Consider the following 10,070-nt stretch of genomic DNA (forward strand, 5'->3'; position numbering starts at 1 on the left):
AATATCAGCGGGGGGGGGGGGAGGGAGAGAAAACCTCTTGTAGTGATAATCAAGGTGGGCCATTTCCAGCAGTTAACAAGAACATCTGAGGAACAGTGTGGGGTGGGGGAATAAACATGGGGAAATAGTTCTACTTTGTGTACCCCCCCGCTCTCTTGCTGGTATTAGCTCACTCTCCATACAGTGTGTATGATGACAACACCCATTTTTTCATGTTCTCTGTGTATATAAATCTCCCCACTGTATTTTCCACTGAATGCATCCAATGAAGTGAGCTGTAGCTCACGAAAGCTTATGCTCAAATAAATTGGTTAGTCTCTAAGGTGCCACAAGTACTCCTTTTCTTTTTGTGAATACAGACTAACACAGTTGCTACTCTGAAACCTGTCAGTAAGCTTTAAGTTACAGTTCCAACACAAAATAATCAAAAGTAGCATTTAAAAAAATGCCTCAGATTCTCTTCCCTTCAATTAAGGTTTACAGTTTGGGTTTGGTTTTCTTTAAGTTTGATCTACAGGAGGCAGGACTTCACAGCTCTTCTTACAGTCCTAAGATCCCTAAAAATTGTAGGCAGACACTAATCCAGTGGTTCTTGCTGGAGGTACACAGAGGTCTTCCAGGGGGTATGTCAACTCATCTAGCTAGTCGCCAAGTTTTACTACAGGATACGTAAAAAGCACTAGCTTTACGTTTAGTTTACAAAACTAAAATTTCATATAGATAGTGACTTGTTTATACTGCTCTATATACTAAAATCAGTGTATCTCAACACAGGGGTAGCGATCCTGGGGGGGGGGGGGAGGGGGGAGAATCAAGTGCACAGCCAGTATTAGGGGGTAGCAAGGAGGGGCCCCACGAAGCTAAGATTCATGCTGAAGCCGAACCCCTGCCACTCAGGGCTGACATCAGACTCCTGAAAAGGGGTATAGTAGCCTGGGAAGGTTGAGAATCACTGCGCTAGCCCATCTTCCAGGAAACAAAGATGTGAACGTTGAAGTATGGCTTGCAAGCCAAGAGTAATAAAAGCCCATTTGTTCAAAACATTTGCACTCAACCTTTCCCCTAAAAGACTCTTGGACCAGTACCAAACAGGGCAGGGCTTGCAGGGATATTAGTCTTTTCAAAGAGCGGGCTCACCACTGAACAGCTTTGTAAGTTAGCAAAGCCTCAGGTTAGCAACCCCCATGCTGTCTTCCCAAAGAGCACTGTAGAAAGCCTAAGTGTGATATTTATTTTGCTATTTTTCAGACTCAACTGCTGCCTGGTTTGAGGCAGAAGCCGGATGCACTGCTGATTAAGTCAATATCAAATGCATAAGAACATAGATTCTGCAGGAAAGATATCCCTCCCTACACTTCCATAAGAAAGCAATTTTTATTTTTTTGAAGTGGTGGGAGCACAGGAGCCAGAGACCTAAAGCTTGGAGAGAAGAGGACGATCACAAGACCCAGCTCTTTGAAGGGGAAAATGGATGAACCACAGGTAGAAGCAGGAGGAGGTGGTGGTGGTCAGAAAAGCAGACAGTGCCAACTACTCTGGGACCAAGGCCTTGTCTACATGGGAAATTATATCAGTAGGCAGGGCTGTCCTTACCCATATGCAAACTCTGCAGCTGCACAGGGCACCACGAAATTTGGGGCACCAAACCAAATTTCCTGGTGCCCTACGCAGCTGCGTGCTGCTCCAACGGCCAGCCCAATCACGCCGGCTGGTTGAGCCTGCCAGGAAAGCTGACCACACCCCTGCCCCAAAGCCCCTGTTCTGCTCCACCCCTTCCCCCACGCACCCGATGAAGTGAGCTGCAGCTCACGAAAGCTTATGCTCAAATAAATTGGTTAATCTCTAAGGTGCCACAAGTACTCCTTTTCTTTTTGCAACTACAGACTAACATGGCTGCTACTCTGAAACCTATTTCTAAAACGGTTTGTGCTTTGGTATCCAAAAAGCCTAACAGAACTTTTTCTGATGCTGAAAAAGATCTTTTGTCAGATTTAAGACAATTTTCAGATTCCATACCTACATGGACAATTTTATAGTGCTCAAAAAAAGTGTCAGGGAGAGGAAATATCTTTTTGGTAATCAATCTAGGACCACTGCCTGGAAGTTTACTGATCAATAAAGCATTTGTAAACAGTTTATAGCCATGGCAAGTTGGCAGAGATGAGATTTAAAACATACATTTATACACACACTAAATTGTTTTTATATTTTGATGTGTTCTTGAATTTTAACTTTATCAAGCCACTAAAATTGGTCCAAAAACAACAGTTAGTATTTTTACTTCAGCTGCAGCTCCCTGTCCCTTTGAAACTTGGGAGGATATTCAAGTTTCCTAGTGATGTAATCACAGCTATCCTCAAGTTCAACTTGCTAACAACACCCAAAGTTAAAGAAAAAACATCTGAAACGTATTTCTCCACCTAACTTCATTAAACTATTTCACAGCCTCTTAAATTTGGAAACAGGAAGTGCTTATGTCCTCAGAAGAAGCACAGAGCAAAAAACATCCTCTCAAATTTCACAGGGAACTACAGAGGAAGTACAAATAATAACTTTGTTTAGTGGAGCAATTGAGAGGTTTTGAAGCTAAAATATTTTTGTTGAATTTTATTAAAACTAGGGATCTATTAACATATTTCAATAGGGAAGGTCATTCAGATTTTCATCTGGCTTCCTCCACATCCATTTAAACTCTGGCATGATTTTAGTAGCTGTTATCTTAGGAACCACTGCAATCAGAAATTAATGTTTTGTCAGTTGAAAACTAGAATTCCCAACTGCTTTTTAGCAAGCTTAAAACACGGATTTCTTGCTCTTGTGAGAGAAGCCTCTTTAAAACAAAAACAAAAAACAAAAAAACAAACAAAAAAAAAAACCACACACACAGGGGTCAGGAAAAAAAAAAATCAAGAGATTTGGGTTTTATTCCCTACTTTGACAGGCCTTGGGCAACCAACTGTGACCAAAGTCTTAAACTCTAGCTAGGCTCCTAAATCTATAAGGTACTCAGTTTTCTTAAAAAGTGACCTCGTTTCCTGAGGTGCTGAGCACCTACAATATCCAATTACATCAGAGGACTTTACAGGCACCCCACTTCCAAATCAAACCACTTAATTTAGGCTCCTAAATATGGAGATGAACTTTAAGATCACATATTTCAAATGCAGTGTCTAGTCTCCATAAAATGGGATATTACTGCATAACTACACCACACCACAGGAAGACTGGGAGATTTAACATGGTTTGTAAAACCATTTGACATCCTCAAGTAATTTAAAATCCCTATAGGAGGGCAAAATATTGTGATATGTGGAACTGCCTGAATTCCACTGGGACAGAGAGGCAAAGCCTTCATGGGAAGCTTCAGGGTGGGTGACAACATTGAAGCTAGAGTAGATACAGAATGAAAGTCAGCTGGCAGATGTGCAAGACTAAATCCTGATGTCAGAAGTTTGGGGGCCCCAGCTACAAACTTTTGGAGAGGTCAAGATACACTCTGGAGGCATTTTATTCCAAAAGAAGGGAGTCTCTTCTCTTGTTTTTTTATTTCTCACCCCCTTTCAATTCCACTTTAACCACTCCTGAAATATGCTGGAATCTGCCCCTTTAGAATCTGCATTTACTGTCACAGGAGATGGTGTTTCCGCATCTAGGAGTGGAAGGGTACGTCTACACTACAGCAACTACAGCTGTGCTGCTATAGTGCCATAGTATATGTGCATCCTACATTGATGGGAGGGGGTTGTCTCTTGACGTAGTTAATTCACCTCTTCAAGAGGCAATAGCTAGGTCGACAGCAGAATTCCATCAACCGAGCACATCTACACTAGGGGTTAGATTGACCTAACTATAGTGATCAGGGCGTAAAATTTTTCACAGACCTGAACAATGCAGCTAAGTTCATGTAATAAAGCGTAGACAAGGCCTAAGTCTTGTTGAATGTTAATGGGACTTAGATTCTTAAGTGCCTAATCAGTTTTGAAGCTTCTACCCTTTGTCTTGTTTTGCTCTCCCATTTATAAAATCACACCACCACATTTCTTCCCACCACCTTCATCTTTCTGTCAATTAAGAGTGTGATTGAATAACATGGTTGCTTCTGATGGTAGGGGGGCAATGGTAGTCTTTCTGAGCCTTGAGGCTCACTTTTGGTTTATGTCTTATATTCCTAAAAGTTACCTACAGGGATCAGGAAGGGATTCCTCCTCCCCCCAGTATATTCTGGGTTTGTTTTAATCTCCTTCCTCTGAACCATCAGGGATGGCCATTGCTGGAGATGGGACATTAGACAGGGAGGGTCAGGGCTCTGAAATGGCACCAAGCATTCTTGCTCAGGTGCTTGGCTGGCCAGTTCTTGCTCACATACTCAGGATCTAAAGGATTGCCATATGTGGGGTCAGGAAGGAATTTTGCTCCAGGCCAGATTGACATCAACTTTGGAGGTTTCATCATCTTCTGCAGCATGTGCATGCAGGTCACTTGCCAAGATTACTTGGGTATACCTTACTTAACCATTTCCCAACTATTGACAGGGTCGTAAGGCATTGATGCACATCAGTCCCTCCTATTCTCTACCTGTGGCACATAACAGTCTAGTCTCCGGAGGGCCACGGTATTTTGGTCTGATTTCTGTTGTTGGGTTTAGTGGGCCGATGCTGGGTGGTGTTGGTGACCTGTGCTATACAGGATGTCAAACTAGATAGTATTAGGGTGACCAGATGTGGAATCCAAGATATCGGGGCCACCACAGGGGAAGCGCCTTTTCAATTGTTACACTCACCCAGCACGTTCGGCAGCGGGAAATAAATCTTGCTGACGAAGAAAGTACCACCCGCCGCCAAAATGCTGCCGAAGCCCATCAGCGACTGAAGTACCCGCCGCCAAAGACCCGGACATGCCGGGTGAGTACAATTGAAAAGCCACTCCCCCTGCCTGTCACTGCCGCCTAAGCAAAAAGGGCTACTGTGCCCGAAACAAAGTATCTGGACAAATGGAGTCCCGACCATACTTCGGTCAGGACACGGGACAAACTGCTCAATATCGGGACATCTGGTCACCCTAGATGTTATGGTGGCTCCTTCTGGCCTTAAACTCGAGGACTATGACTTGTCTCCTCCAGTCCAGTCTCCTGGATGTACCAGCAAGCAATGCTGAAGTTGGTCAGATAGAGATCACACTTCATCTCTAACAGGACTGGCTGAGTTCAGCTGAGCCACTTCAGTTTGGTCCACTGGAACCTTCAAAGGAAGCTCACAAGGCCAAAAAAAAGAAAATCTTATAGGTTAGCCACAATAATGAACACTTTGCTATAAGTAGGTAGGCTGAATTTCTGTACCTAGCTAGCACTTTGGCCATTCATGAGTAGATCGCACTATGGCCAATCCCAGCTCTTCATAAACCAGATGCATCATTTCTTCGGTCTCTAGTTTTAGTATTATCTTAATACTATCAAAAAGAACTGCCTTTCTGAGTCTACAGTCACCTTCCATGCTTCTGCCGTTCTCATAATTTTGCCATACAACAGCAGAGTTCACTGATACCAATAGTTCTGAATATCAACTGTGAAAAAACAAGAATCATGAAAACGTCCCATTGCAAATAGTTTTCCTGAGCAGCAGCAACAGAGGCAGGCACTGAAATTATTCAAGGGGGAATCTAATGAAAGGAGAAAGTAACAGAAACCTTCCTTTCTCCATCCCCACACACTGTACTCCGACTTGCAGCAATCAAGGAGCTGTGAACAGGAGAAGAGAGAGAAAGCTTGCTCGCTCTTTCAACAGTGAGTTAAGACAAACTTTCAAATTTATAACACTTAATCGTCTGGAGATAATATAAAAGATGGAGCTCCCTTCCCACAGCAGGATTCAGAGCAAGCATCATTGCAGAAATCCCAGCTTTGTTCTCACAGCAGTTTGGGTCATGGGGCACCTGGGTTTCCCAAATGGTGCTGGCCCAGGGCCTACCCAAAGAGGGGATCCTCTTTTGTAGCCACTTATGGCTAGTCGGTGTCTGGCAATTCCAAGGTACTCCCCTAACGCAGTTTTATATTATAAACCAGTTGAAGACTAAACCCGGACTCCCAATAAGCTATTCAAACCCCTTCCTAGTTCACTGCCTCATGCTCTGTCCAAGGGTGGTGAACAGAGAAGTGCCCTCTTGCTCTCCCTGTATCACTTCAGCCTAAGCCAGAACCTCTAGTGCAGGCAGTTGCCAGCATGCCCGAGATGTAGGCAGCTGCCTGCGCTCACTACAGGGGCCGCGAAGACTCGCCACCCGCCGCCAGTCCCCAGGGACCCGCTCCTGAGCCCCTGCTGCTTTGCCGGAGTCTCGGCGAACCTGCCCCGCCGCCCCGGCAGGCAGCGGCCAGCAGGGTGCCCACGACGGGCCCTGCCCGGCGCTGCCTCCGGCGGTGAGCCGGCCCGGGAGCGAAGGAACGTCACCCGCTGCGGCGGGACTCCGCTCGGGGCAGGGCGGGTCCCCGGGCCCGGAGCGCTCGGGCCGCGGAGCTAGCGCCTCCCGGGCGGCGCGGGCATCGCCGGGGCTCGGCCCGCGGGCTGGCACCTCTCAGCGCGGGCGGCAGAGGCGACACCCCGCAGCCGCCGCGGCGAGGCCGGGCCCAACCTGCCGGGCCCGCCCTGGGGCAGCCGGCCGCAGCCCCCCTACGCGGCCAGGCCCTGCTGCCCCCGCGGCGCCCACAGCCCGAGGGCGGAGCCGGCCCACCCAGGGCCCGGGCCTCCCCAGGGCAGCTGCCGCTGTGCCGCCCGGCCCGCAAGGGCGCCCGGGGCCCGTCGCTGCCCGCCCGCTGGGGAGGGCCGGTTACCTGCGCCGATGAGCCCGGCTGGCATGTCGGGGGCAGGGCACCGCTCCGCCCTCAGGCGCCCGGCTCCATGGTGCCCGCAGTGGGTGAGGCCGGCGACACAGCACGGGAGGCTCCGCTCAGCTCGGCTCGGCTCTCTCCGGACACTTCCGGCAGCGCCAGAAAACTCACCCGGGGGACCCCGGTTTCTCGGCACACAGGGCGCGTGCACCACGCCACACTGAGTGCTTCGCGAAATAAGTTCCCCCTTATCTGCGCTCCACTTATTGGGAAGTGCGCGTGCGCGTGACATTTTCCTCGCTGTCAAATAAGTCTCTGGCATAGTCGTTTGCGCTTGCGCATTTTATACTGTCAACCCGCTTTCTCCACCTTTATCTTATTCTTAAAGGGACAGTGCGCACTTTGACAGGGCCTGGAATGTTGCCCCACAGATTACCTTTACACTAAGTCCTAAACCTTCCTTGACCCCCCCCCCACACCTGCCAGCAATGGGGTTCAAACTGTTATGCTCTGCTCAGCTCCCTAGGAATATGTAACTCATTTGTGTATGTATGCCTGCTTTAACCCTGTGATAACTCTCTCTCATTTCTTTTCTTAGTTAATAAATTCTGAGGTAGTTTACTGTAGGTAGGGCCCTACCAAATTCACAGCCATGAAAAACACCTCACGGACTGTGAAATCTGGTCTCCGCCCATGAAATCTGTATAGTACAGAGTAAAAGCACACAAAAGACCAGATTTCACAGAGGAGACCAGCGTTTCTCAAATTGGGGATCCTGACTGAAAAGGCAGCTGTGCGGGGGGGGGGGGGGGGTCACAAGGTTATTTTAGGAGGGGGCTACAGTATTGCCACCTTTACTTCTGCGCTGCCTTCAGAGCTGGGCGGCCGGAGAGCGGTAGCCGTTGACCGGGTGCCCAGCTCTGAAGACAGTGCCCCACCAACAGCAGCACAGAAATACAGGTGGCAATACCATACCATGTCACTCTTACTTCTGCCCTGCTGCCTTCAGAGCTGGGCAGCCAGAGAGTGGCAGCTGCTGACTGAGGGTGCTGCTGGCAACGGCTCTGCCTTCAGAGCTGGACTCCCAGCCAGCAGCTGTCGCTCTCCAGCTACCCAGCTCTGAAGGCAGCGCCGCCATCAGCAACAGCGCAGAAGTAAGAGACCCCTACAATTAGAACACTGTGAAATTTCAGATTTAAATAGCTGAAATCATGATATTTACGATTTTAAAAATCCTATGGCCATGAAATTGACCAAAATGGACTGTGAATTTGGTAGAGCCTTAACTAGAGGATTGACTACAAGCATTGTCTTTGATGTGAGAGTTACCAGAATATTTGGTGAACTTTGGTGTATAGCAACTATCTATCACTAAATCCAGCTTACCTGGGTGGCAAGATAGACTGGAATGCCCAAGGGCATTGTCTTTGACTCCATGTTAAAACTGTTATAGTGCTTTAGGAGTTCACACTTGTCACTGGGCAGGTGAAATCGAATTATAGAACATAAAACCAGTTTGGGTCCTCTGCCCTGCTTCTTGACAGTCTGCCCTGAAGTTGGCGCTCATGCTCATGAGGCACTCCAGACAGTGTGACATATCTCTGTAGCTCAGCATTAGGCTCCTATCTATGTGAGAGGGGAGGAACTTAGCACACACCCCTCTGGTCGGCATCTCCCCACCTAGTGTGTTGACTTTTGTGGATCGCAGTCTAAAGTGCATCTGTCTCCCCAGTCATTGTATAGGGCGCCTGGGCACCTAACTCAGCTTTGTGGATAGCAGTGTCATCCCTGTGATTTTCTAGATGCTTAAAAGTTAGGCACTGTGATCTCAGAGCTCCCCAATACCGGATGCAAAAGGGCTCCCCCCAGTATGAACAATAAAACTCAGCTAACCTGACCAGCTCAATACACCTCGCACCCTGTCAACGTGATCTTTATTTGAAAGGTGTCATGTAAAACATCATCTGAAAAGTAATAACACACTGATCATTAATACTCACTGTGAAATGTCTATAAAAGCACTGTACGTGAAATTATGGATACTCCCTACATAAACAAATCTCATTGTAGCCCTGACACTTGCTTTTGTTCAATTTCCAGTGTTGGATTTGGTGTGGTTTGAGGGTTTTTTGCATGTTACACAGTCACATATTGTAGTTAACTCCTGTCCTGAATCAGCAAATCCTCAGAGATGTGAGACATGTTGTTTTGGTTTCACTCACATGCAGCAGTAATCTAGAGAAGTCACCTAAACACAGGGGCCAAAAGGGGAAGTGAAGGGGAAGTCTAGCACTTCAAGTATGAAGCCAGAATTTTTGGCTCGTTTCCAAACCTGAAGCTGGTGTCCTGGGGTAGTGTTTGTGTTTGATGGCCTTATTCAAGTATTCTGGATCTATAACAAGTTAAATCCTTAACTTGTTTGGGTTTATTACAATGTCCATACTGTTAATCTAGTCAGTCTTAATGTGCCCACTCACATCTAGTTTTACCATCCAGTCAAGTTCAGTTTTTTTTCTCAGAGCTAATAGGACTTCCTGTGGTACATGCATTATATCCTTAATACAGTGATTTCAGCTGTTAGTGGGGGAGCCTCACTGCTGGTGCACACTAAGTAGTCTCTTGCATCAGAGATATTGTCCCAAAGCAGGTCTAACACTCAGATCTAGGTATGAGTGATTTCAGCTCTGTGGTGTGTAAAAAGACTCTCAATTGAGTCTAAATTAGTTCTTTTATTACACAGTGGAGAGAGAACAGGTCAAATGGTGTCTAAGACCCTTAAGCCGGGCCCACACCACCCTCTCTCTCAACTCACTGGGCTTTGGAACCCATGTCCCCTCCCTAGCGAGTCCCTCAATTGGGGTATGCCAAGTACAGTTCCGCTGCCCTTGATTCACACAACAAGGATAAGAAATGTTTTTACAGGTCCTACATGCTGCCTGGCTAAGGAACCTGACTCACGGAAGCTGGCTGACCACATTAGAAACACGTGTCCCCTCCTTGGCTTCCTAGCTGGCTGTCTCCCAAGGAGCTTGTCACTTTTGTAGCCATCTCTGCTCACCCCACAGTGCCTGAGCCCTTCCTCATTCCCACCTCTGGCTGTTCAAGGATGAACTGCTGCATCTTGTGAGGATGTTTGGTGAAATGCTGGTTGCATGAGTTTCAGCCCTGCTGAGGCAGGTTTGTAATGCCTTTTCCTGGAATAGTTAATTGCCACAAGCCATGTTCAAAAACCTGCCATGCAGAGTCTGGCTCT

General features: G+C 47.3%; 1 protein-coding gene across 4 annotated transcripts in view; it reads right to left on the reverse strand.

The window, feature by feature from the left end:
- RALGAPB (Ral GTPase activating protein non-catalytic subunit beta) overlaps nucleotides 1-7,028 on the reverse strand; it is a 112,021-nt gene extending 104,993 nt beyond the window's left edge. For 3 of the 4 annotated variants that reach the window (XM_048819666.2, XM_075118850.1, XM_048819663.2), the window contains exon 1: nucleotides 6,821-7,028. The gene's annotated coding sequence lies outside the window, so the exon portion shown is untranslated. The remainder of the gene's footprint in view (nucleotides 1-6,820) is intronic. The other variant, XM_048819665.2, reaches the window with a different exon arrangement.
- Nucleotides 7,029-10,070: the final 3,042 nt, after the last annotated feature.

The sequence above is a fragment of the Caretta caretta genome, chromosome 13, assembly GCF_965140235.1.
Source record: "Caretta caretta isolate rCarCar2 chromosome 13, rCarCar1.hap1, whole genome shotgun sequence".
Lineage (NCBI taxonomy): Eukaryota > Metazoa > Chordata > Testudines > Cheloniidae > Caretta > Caretta caretta.